Source organism: Triticum urartu, chromosome 3A, assembly GCF_056163025.1.
Source record: "Triticum urartu cultivar PI428250 chromosome 3A, HENAU_Tu73, whole genome shotgun sequence".
NCBI classification, from domain to species: domain Eukaryota; kingdom Viridiplantae; phylum Streptophyta; class Magnoliopsida; order Poales; family Poaceae; genus Triticum; species Triticum urartu.
The window spans coordinates 280,493,467-280,510,971 of record NC_141875.1 but is presented as its reverse complement, the minus strand read 5'-3'; the positions used below and the strand labels follow the sequence as shown (position 1 = coordinate 280,510,971).

General features: G+C 49.1%; 1 pseudogene; it reads right to left on the bottom strand.

The window, feature by feature from the left end:
* Positions 1 to 1,274: 1,274 nt before the first annotated feature.
* LOC147979457 (uncharacterized) lies at positions 1,275 to 2,412 on the bottom strand (annotated as a pseudogene).
* Positions 2,413 to 17,505: the final 15,093 nt, after the last annotated feature.

Genomic DNA, 17,505 nt, shown 5'->3' with positions numbered 1-17,505 from the left:
TGTGAGTCCGAGGAAGCTTTTGACTTCCTTCACATTGCTTGGGGATTGCCGTTCAATTATGGCTTCAATCTTAGCGGGATCGACCGACAATCCTTCTTCGGTCAAAACATGACCCAAGAATCCAACTTCACGCAGCCAAAATTCGCACTTGTTGAACTTGGCATACAGTTGATGCTCTCGAAGCTTGTCTAGGACCATCCTCAAGTGTTGCTCGTGCTCTTCTTCTGTCTTAGAGAAGACAAGAATGTCATCAATGAAGACAACGACAAACTTGTCCAAATATTCCATGAAGACCTTATTCATGAGATACATGAAGTAAGCTGGGGCATTGGTCAATCCAAAGGACATGACCGTGCACTCATACAGGCCATATCTGGTTACAAATGCCGTCTTCAGAATATCTCGAGGTCTGATTTTCAGCTGGTAGTACCCAGATCTGAGGTCGATCTTGGAGAACACCTTGGCCCCATTGAGTTGATCAAACAGGTCTTCAATCTTGGGAAGTGGATACTTGTTCTTGATTGTAACTTCATTGAGGGAGCGGTAGTCAATGCACAAGCGGATGGTACCATCCTTCTTTGCCACAAAAAGAACAGGTGATCCCCAAGGGGAGGCACTAGGGCAGATAAATCCCTTCCTCAACTGCTCTTCTAGTTGCTTCTTCAACTCTGCTAACTCTTCCGATCCCATTCTATAAGGCTTCTTATAGATGGGTCCTGCTCCGGGTATGAGCTCGATGATGAACTCAATGTCTCGGTTAGGAGGTATTCCTGGTAGCTCCTCAGGAAAGACATCGGGGTATTCGCATACTACCGGCACTTGCTCCAATCTAACTTCTGACAGATAGTTGACTTGGGCGCCTTAAGCAGGGTTGGGAGCAAACTTAACTTCGACTCCTTGGTCATTGGTCACAGTGACGGTTCGGTTGGCGCAATCTAACAAGCCTTGGTGCTTGATGAGCCAATCCATTCCTAAGATCACATCCAAGCCTTGTGATCTTAAGATGATAAGGTCTGCTAGGAAGTCTACCCCATTAATGACAATCCCGACTCCTTTACATCCTATCTTGGCTCTCATCTCTGCTCCGGGGGTTTGTACCACCATAGGGTTATTCAGGGGTGTAGGGGTCATGCCACTTTTTAATGCAAACTCTTGGGTGACAAATGAATGCGTGGCTCCAGAATCAAACAAGACAGTTGCAGGTGCTGAGTTAACAAGGAACGTACCCAGCACGACGTCCGGGTCTTCCTGGGCTTCTTCTGCAGTGACATGATTCACACGACCCTTGCCGTTGTTGGGCGGGTTGCGGGGAGCTTGGTTCCTTGGTGGCATTCCACGGCCTTGCCCTGGGTTCTGCGCATTAGGGCGCGGGGCGTCGGTCTTCTTGTTAGGGTAATTCTTGGAGTAGTGTCCTGGCTGACCACATCCGAAGCAAGTGACTTCATTGGGGTTGCTGCTCTTGCCGGCATTGTTATTGGGGTCGTTGTAAGTTGGCCTGGGGTTGGCATACAACTGAGGCTGATAGTTGGTGCGAGGTGCAGGGGCTCTTGGCAGCTGATAGGTTGGCTTGACCGGGGCTGGCTGCCATGGGCGAGGCTTCTGGTTGCTGGAGCTACCCTTGCTGATCATCTTGCGCTTACGGGTATCATCCAAAGCACGTCGCTTGTCTTCAAGCATGAGTGCCTTGTTCACCAGATCAGGAAAGGTCGGGTAGTCACACACAACAAGCGAGTACTGCAGAGTCTGGTTAAGGCCTTCCATGAAGCGCTCCCTTTTGGCAGCATCAGTGCTGACATCCTCAGGAGCATACCTTGAGAGAACAATGAACTTCTGCATGTACTCCTTGACAGTGCTACTTCCTTGCTTCAGGGCTCGGAACTCACGCTTCTTGATGGCCATGATTCCGGAAGGAATGTGGGCCTTGCGGAATTCTGCCTTGAAGTCATTCCAAGTGATGTTTTGCTCAACATGCATGGCCTTGAATCCATCCCGCCAAGCTCTGGCAGTTCCCCCGAGACAGTGAGCAGCATATGCCACCTTCTCACGGTCCTCAGTGCATCCGACTAGTTCCAGCAGATCCTCAATGGTGCGGACCCAGTCGTCTGCATCCAGGGGTTTAGCAGTCTTGATGAAGGTGGGTGGTGCATGCTTCTTGAACTCCACCAACGTGGAACGTCCATTGTCGTTTCCCGCTGGTTGGCGATTGACAGCTTGAGCAATCATCTGGAGGGTTGTAGTGTTGGATTGGCGTTCCTCTCGGAAGGCTTGGAGAAGCTGAGCCATGTCCATGTTTGGAGGTGGTGGCGTTGGTGGAGCTTGACCTTGGGTTTGGTCCTGACTAGCTTCTGCTCCGGCTGAACCTCCGGCTTCTTGCTGCTGGGTAGAGGTACCAGTACGAGTTACAACAGGCATCCTGTTGGAGCGGTCAAGGTCTCATGATTGGGAAAGATGGGGAAAGCAATATAGATGGGGGTTGGTATGACACTAATTGTTTTCATGCAAGGACCAAAAGGCCAAACACATTCATTAAAATCCAAATGGGTGATGTAGTCGCTTACAAGTTCCCGTAGGAAAGCACGATGTCCATCAAACACATCAAAAGCAAACACAACACTACATGGTTTCATATGAACCATTACAAGGACTCGACTTCGCATAGGGGTACACGACCTATCCTACTGTAGGGGTTACTAACGGGCATATCCGGGTTGCGAATGATGCCTAAGTGGTGGAATGCTCGGTCGCGTAGTCTGGCTCTTCTGGGTCTTCCTCCTCCTCATCGGTGGCCTGACTTCCTTCATTGCTCGAAGGGGTGGGGGAGTGGAGGAGCTCAACACGGCGTTGCTTTGCCGGTGGTGTGAAGAGCTTGCGGTAATCCCTTGCGCTCATGCGGTGCTGATGTGGTGGTTCCCCATCCTTTGGGGGTCTTCCGCCTTGGTATGCGATCGCGGGCTGGCCAGGGGGAGCACCTTCCTTCTTGATCCTATCCGTCTTCCCATGTGCTTGGCGAAGAAGTGCCTTGGTCTCATGAAGTTCCTTTCGGAGCTACATTGATTCCGAGGCCAAGTGTTGTGCCAAACTATCTGCACAAAGGCTGAAGTAGGTCTGAAATCGGAGTGGAAGTCCTTCTTCTAATGGTGGAGCTGGCGCACTGCTCTCATCCTCACCTTCCTTCCGATAAGGCAAGAAGCGGGTTGCCAACTCATCTGCCATCTCTGGAAGAAGGTCTCAGAGGCGGGTGAGTGCCTTGAGGGTTGCCGTCTCGACGGCAAGAACCAGTGTTGCCATCTGGGGTCCCTCGAAGAACCAGCTTGTTGGAGAGTCATTAGCCTTCACGATCACTTCCACATGATACTCCGTCTCGTTTTCATTGATCAAATGCTCATGGTAGGTGAAAATGGGGGCTCAGTGAAACTGGCACTTCTTGAGGCTATCCTAGAGAAGCACGGGAAATCCGGTGGTCAGGAAGTCTTCGGGTACGGCAGCCATCTACAAGGGTTGAATGGGAGAGGTCAATAAGGGAAATATATCTTGGGTGGAGTAAGCTTTAGAAAAGAAGAGAAGTTTAGATGGTCTCAAGCTAACTAACGTCCATGCTAACTAAGGCTTCCTACAGTCAGGATAGCTCTGATACCAGCACTGTGGGGACCCCGACTCATAAGTCGAGATCACCGAATGCACGTGTACAGTGATCCCAGAGATCAATACTCACCGAACACATAGAAGTTGAATAACAAGAGTCTTACACCCATACATATCGTCTTACACAAATTATGACCATTATGGTCAAGTCTTACATAGATAAAGCCACAAGGGCTGAATACCAAATAAACTTAAGTAGCGGAAATCTTTGTTGATAAGTAGAACCCATGCCATCTGCCTTAACCCTACAGGCATTCTGACTGGGAAACGTCCTAGTTCGCATGCTCGTCTCCAAAGAACTCTTCTTCGAACTCCTGTTCTTCCATTCCTGGCAAATTAAATAACAAGTGGCAAGCCAATGAGTACTTTGAATGTACTCGCAAGCAACCCACGATTGGAACAGGGCACAATGATGCAATGATATAACACTAAGTAGATAGTTTGCAGAAAGCTAGTTTTGAGTGCAATGACATGATCTATCAACATGTAAAGTATGCATCATGAGAGTACAAACATCCGTATGAACAAGTAACAGTTATCAGAGTTGGACACCAATCCAACTTGATCATCATGTCAAGTCATCTGACTTAACCCATTTAGCTTCATCAACACACCCACACACACACACACACGTGGTTTGTAAAATTCTAGATGTAGTTTAAGCAGCACTGCCCAACTGTCCTTGACCGTGGACACGGCTATTCGGATAGTTTTACACTCTGCAGAGGTTGCACACTTTACCCACAAGATCCGGGGAACTTCCATGTCATCCACGACCCGCGGTACCTCAAGTACCCGGGGTAAGCACCCAATCACTATCTTTCCCTAGACGACACTCACAAGGAGTCCACTCGATTGGTAGTAACCCCCGTGCCCAACCTTTCACAACTTAAAATTGTGGAGCCTTGCTCCCATATTCATCATATACCACTGGCACGGGGTACCAACGGTGTGTCCGGTGCCCCATAAAAATGTTCTTGGCCGCCCTACCTGGCACGACCCCGTCCCGAGAGAGAGCACCAACTCTCCCCCATCACTAGTAATGCGAGCTCCAAGCTAGTATCGGCCTAGGTCAATAATGCCCTTTCCCATATAAGGGTAGAGTGGTTGCGCATGTAAGGTTGGGACGGTCGACAAATCTTAAATCTAATCCGTTTTTGAAAACAACACACACAATTGCCTCGGTACACCACTTCGCCATCAAGTGGTTACCCATCTCATTATCTCCCTCGGGCATAAGTGGCACCCGACGGGGTTTTCGAAAAGTCTTTTGAAAATACTTTGTCTCCATCACCATGCATATTCCCGTCCCTTTTTGCGTAGCAACTACTTTAGCATCCTATCTAATCCCACCGGCATAACCCTCATAAGGAGGTAGGGTCATGCACAATGCAAGTATCAACAAGGAAGTAACGGAGGCAAACCATCAAACTGGTTCCACCTCATCATGATTCTGTTGCAACAACAATATGGTGCTATATTTCATGCATAAAAAGGGGTTTCATAGACATGGTCAAAGGGCTGCTTGCCTGGCTCAACAAAGTCTTCTGGGTCTTCAAAGTCTTCTGGTCAAACTCCTTCGTCAGCAACACAATCTATCGTTGCAAAAATAATAATGAGAAAATAAGGTAATAATAAAACAAAAAAATCAAAGTGCTGAGAAAAATGTCAACTCATTTTTGTGAAATACTAGGGTGAAAACTAAGAAGGGGAAATTCCTAGTTTTGGATTTGGAGTCATGGAAACAGTGCTAGGAATTTTAAATGACAGGCATAAATGCTATAATTCAAATTTGAACTTGAACAGTGAAGAAAAGTTGGTTTGATAAGAGTGAAAACTGCACCAATAAATAGGTGGGATTATTACAAGGATTTAGGAGTTGGAATAATTGCATTTGGGTGAATATTTAATCCTGTGGAATTTTTTACAGGTTTGACAGAAAAGAAAAAGGGGAAGGGGAACTATGCCTGCTGGGCCAGAACAGCCGCAGGGCAGCGCCCCAGCCAGCTACGCGGCCCAGCTGAGCCGACGCGCGCGCCGCCAGATTTTTAAACATGACGGGCGGGGCCCGGCGTCAGTTAGAGAGGGCACGGAAGAGGGAGAGGACAGAGAGGCTGACGGGCGGGGCCCCTTGTCAGGGTCATCGTCAACCCTCGTCCGATGGCGGCGAGGCTTACCGGCGACGATGCAGGGCATGGCGAACTTGGACAAGGGCAGGGACGGACTCAGCGTGGCGTCGCCGTTCGGGTGGAGGTGGAACCGGTCGCCGGGGTGGCCTGGTTCGCCGGCGACGAGGTCACGCGGGGGAGGGGCTTCGGCGGCGGTGGTTCCGGCCGTTTCCGGCAGCTACAGAGAGGGGCAACAAGGGGGAAAGGATCAGAGAGCTGCAGGGGTTCCAGATCGAGAGGAAAGGGGGCCGGGGACGGCCTATACCTCGCAAACTCCGGCGAGCCGAAGCGGCGGAGCTCGAGCTCGATCTCGAGCTCGGGAGGCTCTGGAAAGGAACTGGGGTGCAGGGGGATGATTAGGGGAGTGAGAGAGCGAGTGGTGAGGAGAGGAGGGCTCGGGGAGGCCCTTAAATAGGCGGGCGACGGTCCACCGAGGACTCGTGCGCCGGCGAGCCTGTTGCGGTCGAAGCGGGTCACGGGGGCTCGTCGGGGCATGTCTGAGGCGTTTGTGGGGTTGGTCTAGGGTGAGGGGAGAGAAGAGAGGGAAATCAGGGGGGCCAGGGCACCGCGCGTGTGAGCGCGCTCACTGGTGCGCTCGGGCGGCCGGCGCGCGTGCGGGCTGGGGTGAGAGGAGGGAGAAGGAGGAGGGGGACAGAGGCGTGGCGTGTCGCAGACATCGAGGCGCATCGTCAGGCGCGCTGGGGAGGCCCGAGGTGGCCGGAGGCGGTTGGAAGGGGCGGCTACAGTGCGGGAGCGCACTGTAGCGCGCTCCAGAGCGTGCAAATGGACGGCATGCCATTTGTTTGGTAAAGTGGGCACGACTAAGCATGTCTGGTAGCTTTAGGGAGGAGCAAAGAAGTAGGAAATGGCCTTGGATGCCCTGGGAGGCCAGTAGGAGAGGAGAGAGGTAGAAGAAGAGGGACAGGGGGGCTGTCCAGGGAGCTAAATGGGGGCATTTTACCCCTCAATCATTGAGCTGAGGCTAGGGAAGAGTTACTGGAGGTAGGAGAGGACTAGGAGGAGCTGTGGTAAAAAGTCGAGCTCAAGGAGAATAGTTTTAGTGGTCAAAATGGTGATTTTTGAAAAGTGGCAGAAGGTGTTTGATAATGGTTTGGGTAAGAAAAATATTTCCAATTGCCATGAGACTCCACAGGGTGAAATGACACATATAATTAGGGTCTTCTACCAATTTGGAGCTTATTTGGGAAAAGTTGCCAATGCAACTTTTGTAAACCCTAGAAATTAGCAGAAATGAACTTGTGTAGATCTAGTTGAGCAAATCACTTCCCCTTGATGCACCACTTGGTGTAGTGGCCTCATTCGGTCATGTGAACATGCCCACAAAAGTCGGGATCAAGGAGAGAAAGTTGGTAGTAAAACTTGTTCAAATTTGATTCTGGTCAGAGAGGGTTTTGGGTCATTTTGGTGAGCCAAAATGACCTTGATTGATATGGGGCTTTGCAAGGTGATCACAATATGCATTTGTGACTTGCTGGATTTTCCATGGAGTTTTATGAAAATATTTCCTGTAGAAATATTTCAAATCCTTGAAATGGGCAGAAATGGTTTTGGGAGGTTTTGTCTAATATTTTGAACATGACCATGTGTTGAAACTCTTATATATGGAAAATATATGTCCACTGAGTTTCCCTGATTTTTGTCAAATATTTTTGAAACAATAAAATATTTTTTTCTTATTAAAGACCATTTCTGGCCTTATGAAAAAGCTTTTATGTAAAATAGGAAAATAACTTATAAAATTATATTTTTGTGGTTTATGGGAATCCTATATCTAATAGGTTTCAAATAAACTCTTTGAAATATTTTTCATACCCCAAATCAAGTACTTGTAGTGCAAACCTCAATTCAGGGGTTTTTGGAAAACTAGTTTTTGAAAATACTATTTGGCGAAATTATTTTTGTAGGAAAATACTATATTGCACTATACACATGGCATGATCATTGGGCAGAAGTTTGGGGCAAGGAGATGAAGTACAGAAGGTGGAGTAGTTGACTTTAAAGAGCACTTGAAAGACCACACAGAGAAATCCAACTCCAAAATAAAAGCCAAAATAATGCAGAAGTATTTGTTGATCTAAATTTTAATGATTTATTAATGCAAATGAAATGTTACAAAATGCAGGGTGTGACAGAAACACACCAAACCTTTATCTCCTTGCACAACACGCACTTGATATCTCAACATCAATCAATCTCATCAAGATGTGTCAGGGCATGAACCGAATGGGATGTCAAAACTAAGATGGGAAGTGGCACCTAGTGGAGGCAAAGCGAAACTTTAAATGAACCCTTTGTCTGTATGCATGTCAAACAAATTACAACATTGGAAATACGAGCATGGTCTAGGCCCACATGCGAATGACATTCGCTGGAATGTTCAAATGAGGCATGCAGGAGGATGGACTTGACCGGAGGGCAGCATGCTCGATGGAGAAGAGGGTTGGAGAGGAATGAGAAATAAGCAACAACACTTGATTATACTTGAACGACTCAAATAAACATTAAGTTGTCTCGTTTTCCCTTCCGTCTTGGTCACGGAGTAAGATACTCCCTCCATTTTTATTTACTCTGCATATTAGGTTTGACTGAAGTCAAACTTCATAAAATTTGACCAAATTTATAGAAAAATATGAACATTTACAATAGCAAATATATATGATGTGAAAGTATATTCAATAATAAATCTAATGGTATTTATTTGTTATTGTATATGTTATCATTTCTGTCTATAAACTTTGTCAAAATTTACAAAGTTTGACTTTGAGCAAAGCTAAAATGCGGAGTAAATAAAACAGAGGGAGTACGCAGGGACTAAGTATAGTTACTACTGCCGAAACATGGTAAGTTGGACCCCTAAATGCGGGCACGGACCGGGCACACCTCAATTATTCCTTCAAACAGTCGGACACCTAAATTAGCACACCATCCGGCTACTTAATCAAGTGTTAGGCTTCACGAGTGGAAAAGTAAAAGGGTGGTACTATACCCAAAACCACCACACTTGGGGCTAGGGTAACAACTTGGTACTGTACCACATTTGAACCAGGGAAAAAAAAGCACATGTTCTGCGCCTAATGTGTAACACGGAGCACTAACGCTCGAATTTGGCAAGGAAAACAGGGAAACCGATATTTGGGGCACACCTGTCGGGATGACGTGGCACAGACTAGTCCAATGGAGGACTTGGCCCATGACCTCCTCGCCATCGACAACCGTTCATGTGGGTCATGGGGACCAGCAACGAGGCGCAGCTCCCGCACCGCCTCTGGATGATACGACAATCATGGTGAGAGACACGCTCATCATTGCTGGACACGCTCGGCTTCAGGGTGCCTAGGGTGGCGCTACCGCTATGGCACGGCCAGCAGATCAACACCTGGCTCATCGAGGATGCACAGGGCGCCAAAGTACGCGCTGCGACGGGTCTGCGGAGTGTTCTAGCGTGGCCAACTCCATCCCCAGGACCTGAGACCATGCCGGGTCATCTTGCTTTTTCAATGACATGTGGGGATTGCATGTGAGCAAAGGGCATCTCCAACGTTGCCTTGACCGCGGCTGACTACCCTGGCACACCAAAAACCCTCGTCCCTCGCGCCGTCGTGCGTGTGCATTCCCAGCCGGCGCCAGCTGCCCGCATTCATGTCGTCCGTTCGTATGTTGTCATTAAGCAGGCTCGGTGCCCGCGGAACCAACTCCGGCAACTTAATGATGCACCCTTGGCCTCACCGGAATGCGCTACTTAAAACGGTAATGCCCAGCTAAACTCCACACCAAAGCGCATCCTCCTACCTGGCACCACATCTACCATGACCGGGAGGGTGAATGCTCTACGGGAGAGCTTTTCTTCGGGGATGAAGCTCGATGTTTCCGCCCTCTCTCAAGTCGCCTCTTGCAACGCAATAGTAGCATATCCGAATACGGGCGTGACCGCACAAGCGGTGGCCACGCTGGCGGCTGATGATAGGAGCACCGTGTAACACCCCGAGACCGTTGCGCCAGGTGTCTTCATGTTATTCGCTATTGTTGGCTTGTCATTTGTTTGCGTGTCATGCATTTCATATCATGTCATCGTGTGCATCGCATTTGCATACATGTTCGTCTCATGCATCCATGAATTTTCCCCGTTGTCCGTTTTGCAATCCGGCGCTCCTACGTCCTCCGGCGCCCCCTTTTGCCTCTTTTCGTGAGCGGGTGTTAAACGTTCTCGGATTGGACCGAGATTTGCCAAGAGGCCTTGGTTCACTACCGGTAGACCGCCTGTCAAGTTTCGTTACATTTAGAGTCCGTTTGATACTGTAACGGTTAACCGAGGAACCGTAAAGGCCTCGTGTGTGTTGCAGCCCAACACCCCTCCAAAGTGGCCCAAAACCCATCCAAACCCCCTCCATCCTCTCGGACGTTCGATCACGATCGCGTGGCCGAAAACCGCACCTCATTTGGACTCTCCTAGCTCCATCTACCTATAAATATGTGCTCTCCTCCGAAAATTTCGTGGTACAAACCCTAGATCCAACTCTCTCTCCGCGCCGGACATGTCCGCCCCTCGCCGGACATGTCCGCCGTCACCCTACCCAATCCGGTGCCGCCACTTGTCCCGCCACCGTCCTCCCACCGCCGCAGCCCGCCCGAGCCCGGGGCAGGCCCGCCCGAGCGCATCGGAGCCCGGACCGGCCCCCGCGCGTCGCCCGTCGCCAGCGCCTCGCGCCTCGCCGTCCTTGCTCCGCCGCCGTCTTCGCGCGTCGCCGGCGACCAACTCCGGCGACCGGAACCCCGCCGCTGCCCTTCGCTGCCTCGCCTCCACGTCACCTGCGCCGCCCCGCCGCCTCACTCCCGCGCCACCGAGTCAGCCCCGCCGCCCACTCAACGGAGTGCTGCCCGCGCCGCCCGCCGCTGAGCTCGCCAGCCGGAGCCCCCATCTACCGCACACCGTCAGACCTCCGCAGCCTCGCCCTGGCTGGATCCGGCGCCACCCTCCACGGATCCAAGGCCCCGCACCTTGCCGGCGCTCCTCCCCGCACTCCGGCCGACATCTCCCTCCTCTCCGGTCACTTCTCCGACGAGAGACCCGATGAACCTCGAAGGCCGCGCCGCCCCAGATCTGGATCTGAGAAACCCTAGAGGTTGACCCGATTTTGCCTAAGTATTTCTCTGTGACATTTTCAGCCATGTTCATCGCATCATAACTTCATCACCGTTGCTCCATTTTGCGTGCATGAGATATCAAATTGTTCATCATGATGTCCTCTTCATTTCATTCCATTGCACCATGCTTGTTTGAGTCCATCTTGATGCCCTAAATTTCACTAAGTCTTTGTCTGCTATTATTTTAATGCCATTTATTCATGTTGCTACAGAGTGATCCATGCCCTTGTTTGCATTTATGGAGTACCCTAGCATGACTCAATCTTGCTCTACTTTTGCTATAAAATGTTCCTGGCAGATTGTTTACGTGTTAATCAATTTTGCCAAGGTTGTTGCAGTTGATCCATGCATGCTATGAGATTGTTCTTGCCATGTTTAGCTTCTTCATCATGTCTTCTTGCTGGTAGTATGCTTAGCTTGTCATGCAATGCCTTGTGTTGAGTGCATCGAGCTCGCAAACATGCCCTCATAATTTTGTTTATGCCATGTCCAGTTTTCTGCCAAGTCTGAATCTGTTAACGAAACTTGCTATGTTTACATGGGTGCCATTATATCTTCTGATCCTTTTTGGCTTATGGTCAGTAAGGGACTTTTATTATATGCTTTGAGTAGATTCATGCCATGCTTTGCTTTGCCGTGATATGTTCCTGTAGCATGTTGTTATCTTGCTCTAAACATCGCTTCTTGAAGTTAAATCCTGTCATGTTGATATTTTCACTAAGTCTGTGAACCTGATATCTTTTGCACTTTTGCCATGCTTGTTTGAACCTGCCATTGTGTGATTTAGCCGTAGCTCAATGTTCATCTTTTGTCAAGCATGTTGAGTAGATCACTTCCATGTGCTTTGTTGCTATGTTGGAGTGCAGTAGCTTAGTTTCTTGTTGCATTCTAGATGGCATCGTGCTGTTCGCAGGATCGTGCCATTATTGTTTTGCTTGGCATTTGCAAAACGTGCATCTGATTCCGGTGATCTTTATATCGATTTTGCCCGAAATCAACTCATCTTTCCAGTGGGACTCTTGGTTTGCCAAGTTGAGGCCTGGTTCAATCTTTTCCTTCCGGAGCATGCATATGCATTGCATATCACATCCCGCATATCATGCCATGCTTTGCATCATGTTGCTTGCGCATTGCACTGTGGTTGATTGTTCTTTCCTTTGCATGTGTTCTTGCCTTGGGTAGAGCCGGGAGACTAGTTCGTGTTCGAGGTACCCGTTGAGTATGCTTACGAGGATCAAGCTTTTCGTCTTCTCGGAGAACTTTGCAGGCAAGATGATCATACCCTCGAAATCAATTCTATCTTTGCTTGCTAGTTGCTTGCTCTATTGCTATGCCTATGCTGCGATACCTACCACTTGCTATATCATGCCTCCCATATTGCCATGTCAAGCCTCTAACCCTCCTTGTCCTAGCAAACCGTTGTTTGGCTATGTTACCGCTTTGCTCAGCCCCTCTTATAGCGTTGTTAGTTGCAGGTGAAGATGGAGTTTGTTCCTTGTTGGAACATGATTTATATGTTGGGATATCACAATATCTCTTATTTAATTAATGCATCTATATACTTGGTAAAGGGTGGAAGGCTCAGCCTTATGCCTGGTGTTTTGTTCCACTCTTGCCGCCCTAGTTTCCGTCATACCGGTGTTATGTTCCTTGATTTTGCGTTCCTTACGCGGTTGGGTGTTATGGGAACCCCTTGACAGTTTTCCTTGAATAAAACTCCTCCAGCAAGGCCCAACCTTGGTTTTACCATTTGCCTACCTACCACCATATCCCTTCCCTTGGGTTCTATAGACTCAAGGGTCATCTTATATTAAACCCCCCTGGGCCAGTGCTCCTCTGAGTGTTGGTCCGAACCGAGATGCCTGCGGGGCCACCTCGGGGAAACTTGAGGGTTGTTTTTACTCGTAGCTAGTCTCATCCGGTGTTTCCCTGAGAACGAGATACGTGCGACTCCTATCGGGATTTGTCGGCACATCGGGTGGCTTTGCTGGTCTTGTTTTACCATTGTCGACATGTCTTGTAACCGGGATTCCGAGCCTGATCGGGTCTTCCTGGGAGAAGGAATATCCTTCGTTGACCATGAGAGCTTGTGATGGGCTAAGTTGGGACACCCCTGCAGGGTTTTGAACTTTCGAAAGCCGTGCCCACGGTTATGGGTAGATGGGAATTTGTTAATGTCCGGCTGTAGAGAACTCGACACTTAACGTAACTGAAATGCATCAACCGCATGTGTAGCCGTGATGGTCTCTTCTCGGCGGAGTCCAGGAAGTGAACACGGCTTTGGAGTTATGCTTGAACGTAAGTAGTTTTAGGATCACTTCTTGATCACTTCTAGTACACGACCGTGCTTTGCTTCTCTTCTCGCTCTCATTTGCGTAAGTTAGCCACCATATATGCTAGTGCTTGCTGCAGCTCCACCTCACTACCTTTTCCTACCCATAAGCTTAAATAGTCTTGATCGCGAGGGTGTGAGATTGCTGAATCCCCGTGACTCACAGATTACTTCCAAAACCAGTTGTAGGTGCCGATGATACCGTGCAGGTGACGCAACCGAGCTCAAGGAGGAGCTTGACGAAGATCGTGTTCATTGTGTTGTTTCATTTCCTTTCGATCAGTAGTGGAGCCCAGTTGGAGCGATCGGGGATCTATTGCATTAGGGGTTGTCTTTCATTATTTGTTTCTGTAGTCGGACCTTGATTGTATTCTGGATGATGTAATGCTATATTCATGTATTGTGTGAAGTGGCCATTGTAAGCCAACTCTTTATCCCTTTCTTATTCAGTACATGGGATGTGTAAAGATTACCCCTCTTGCGACATGCCTACAATGCGGTTATGCCTCTAAGTCATGCTCTGACACATGGGAGATATAGCCGCATCGTGGGTGTTACACACCGTGAGCCACACGTCCTACTTGCCGCCGTCCAACGTCTGGTGGCGCTTGTGGCAGGTGAAGCGACAGACCGTCCACGTCCATCATCATCGATCTCACGTCCACCGACACCGCCGAGGTTGGAGACTCCTCCGAGGATGAGTAGGGCATGGGGGCAGGGCATGGTGTGCCAACTGGCTGGTCATTCTCCCATGTTATACTCTTCCTCGCCAGAGACCGCACCTTCACTTCACGGGTCTTGAACCCTGCCCCCGTACTTGGAGACAATAGCTATAGGACGTCAGTCGCCGCCGTAGAATAGGTTTATGATCGCGTTTCTTTTGTTTTTATGTCCTATAAAAGTTTGAAATGTAATTAAAATCTGCCATGTTTGCATTAATCTCGTCTGCTGTATATGAACTTTCACAATAATAGTAATATATATTGTATGAAAATATATAGAATGATGATTTGTTTTTGTGTGTATAAACTTAGAAGGTTTGACCCTAGACAAAGCTAACATGCAAAGTAAATAAACACATAGGGTCTACATACACAATTTATCTTAGGCACTCCAATAGTATGTCCACTACACATTCATATATTTCACATCTTTCTACATCTAAGGGAACCTACGAAAGGGTTAACGTAAATTGCCTCTCTCCCCCCTGATTTTCATGGTGGTGGGCCCCTCCCTCCCCCAATCTCCAACCAACATCCCACACATTTAACATTACATTAATTATGTAATAGGGATTATGTAGGTGTAGCATTACCTGTCCTAAAGAAACCAAGTAAGCCATCCTCTAAGCATATCGCGTGGGAAAAGACCCGGCTGCGCCGTTTTAGTCAGGATTACCGGATTACTAGTAGTAGTATCAATGGATCGCGTGAAGCACCAAGTTGAAAAGGAAAAAGGTGGTACACTAACAACACGCATGTCGCAGTCACGTTACACCCTTCACACAGTCGGTCCTGCACACGGCTCACACAAACGGGACATGCTTTGGCTTGCCTCTTCACAGACAAATGGGACCGCATTTGGAGAAACCGACCATGCACCAAACTCCCCCGCCCACCATGCGGAAATTCCCCCCAAATCCCAAATTCAACTGCCCTTAGGGAAACTAGCCAATAATATTCCCCAAACCCCCTCCCCCTGGCCCCGTCCTCACCATTCGCTCCCCCAAAGACGCCGTCCCTGTCATGCCGATATGTCGGAGCTGCGGTTCATCGAGGGGGCACACGACGGTCCTCTCGCTCCCACAGTACGCTCTGATAGACTACCGTCCTCTAGTCACTCCACCACTGCTGACGACGTTCCTGTGGAGACGCACGACGGCCAGCTTCTCCCACGATGCATGCATTCTAGACTGAGGCCCCGTGCATGTCGGAGTAGCACTAAATGTTAGCTGATAGACACTGTTAATCTCACTGTTTGCCGAAATAATTTACAGTAAATATGGTCTGCTTAAGAAGGTTCCTTGCCCTGTTCTGCACTCAATTTGCTTACCTGAGATGTCATGCCATGCCCGACTAGTTTCTAAAATATACTGCCATATATTTCTTGTGAAGTAGATTGCCATGGTCTAGTAGCCAATCTGTTAGGTGAAATAGCTCGACATCGTTTTATACTCGATCTTTGTTGCTGAGATGGCCTTTGATGGCTGTGTGCTCGGCCTCATTGACTGCTGAAATAGCCTGCCATAAATTAGCACTCAAATATGTTTGCTGAATTAGCTTTACATATATTTCATTACTTAGATCTGCTTGTCCAAATATCTTGCCATAGCTTTAAACATTGACCTAGGTTTTTTTTGGACTTCATAAAAAGCATATATGTTTTTCCTGTAATATCTAGTAGAAGAACTAATTTGTAGGTCTAACAGATGGACATGACTTGGGTAACTTTTGCTCGAAGATTCTCCACTACATATGTCGAGGGGTTGAAAACTTCATGAACTTTATCAGAGCTGAGTACGGTAGTCCGAAATCAGATGTGCTCTCCCCATGTAGCAGTTGTATGAATTCAGTTACAAGACACTAGTCAAATGTACAAAATCATATACACTTGTATGGGATGTCGGTCACATATACTAGGTGGGTTCATCATGGTGAAGCTGTGAATGTCAATGTTACAGTCGCGGGATATCCGCGGCCACCTATGGTACCGGGTGGCCCCTTGTTGGTTTGGCAGGGGGACGACACGGCACAAAGAGCAAACCAGCATAGGGCAGCCCGGCAGAAAGCACACAAGCGATTTACCCAGGTTCGGGCCATCGTGAGGCGTAAGACCCTACTCCTGATTTAGTGGATTGATGGAGGAATGAACGTGGTGGTGCATAGTACACTTGCCCGGCAAGGTTTGCCTCAGGGCCGCAGCGACAACGCCCATATGGTGGCTTGGGTATGTCAACTTTCCAACCTTCTAACCCCGCCTCCGAGTGCCATTGGCCTCCTTTTATAGATTAAACGGGTCACCATAGTGGCAAAGTGGTCATTATCCACTGATATGATAGCGAACAGAGCTATCATACCATAGGGTGCATTAAATGCGCAGCTTGGTGTCACATCACTGTTCGCCCGACAAGGCCTACCGGGTTATCTTGCCAGCTCCGCACATGTTCTCTTGAAATGTCACGGGACGGGTGTCATCTGTAGGATTCTTCTGTAGGAAATGGCTGCCATGTGGGAAACAGCTGCCACTTAACCTTCTTGCGGCTTGACATCGCACTGATAGATGACGCGGGTCATGCTTGAGTGGTTGTTGGGGTGGTTCTGCCCCCGCAAGCCCTGGCAGACCTTGCCGGGGTGCCTCGGTCGCCTACTCCTTGCGGTGGCCTTGCCCCTTGCCGGGCTCGCCTGCCCGGCAAGGGAGGCCCTTCTCTTGTCGATATCTTGCTCTTCTGGCTCGATCTTGGTCCTTTTGGACTGCATGTTGGTTCCTCAAATCTCTTGGTTCTTAAATCTCTAACATAAGCTGGTGCTTCAATCATGATCTTGTGCATGTGCACAATCTTGGCAACAGACCCAGGGTTTGTTGCACCCACAGAAGCCCCAGGGCCTGCCCCGAACGCGCTGCTGAGCATCGTTGGGGTAGGGCCTAATAAGTGCACATGCAAGGTTGCTGAAGGGGTTGGCCCCTTGAGTTTTCCATTGCCTCTTCACCAGCCTTGATTCCGGGCTAGTTTTCGGTTTTCCCGTATGTGGTATAAAGCCAATAGTGGTGGGGCCGCTCCAGTGCCGGCCCGTGAGTGACTTTAACGCACGGGGTAGAAACTGCCAATTTACTCTTCCCACAATGCACCTTTATCCTTAGCCATGTATGTAGCATGCATCGGCAGAGTATTTTGGAAAGGGCCCGCCTATCTTGAATTGGTGGAGGAGGGCGGTGGTCACCCGCGGACGGAGCAGCTGCCCTTCCCCGCCCTGCCTATAAAAGGGGAGGAGCGGAGGAGGGCGGAGTCATCCATCTCCGTGGTCCTCCTCTCCTCATCTTCTGTTTCTGCTAGTCATGCTTGAGAAGGAATCCTGGGGCTAGCCCCCTGGCTCTGGCCTGGGGCATACGTCGCCTCATGCAGGTGCTGACGCTTGGGGGGTGAGCCTGGTCCTTGGTATTCCGAATCTTTTTGCATCTTCGATGCTCGTCCGGGAGGAGGGG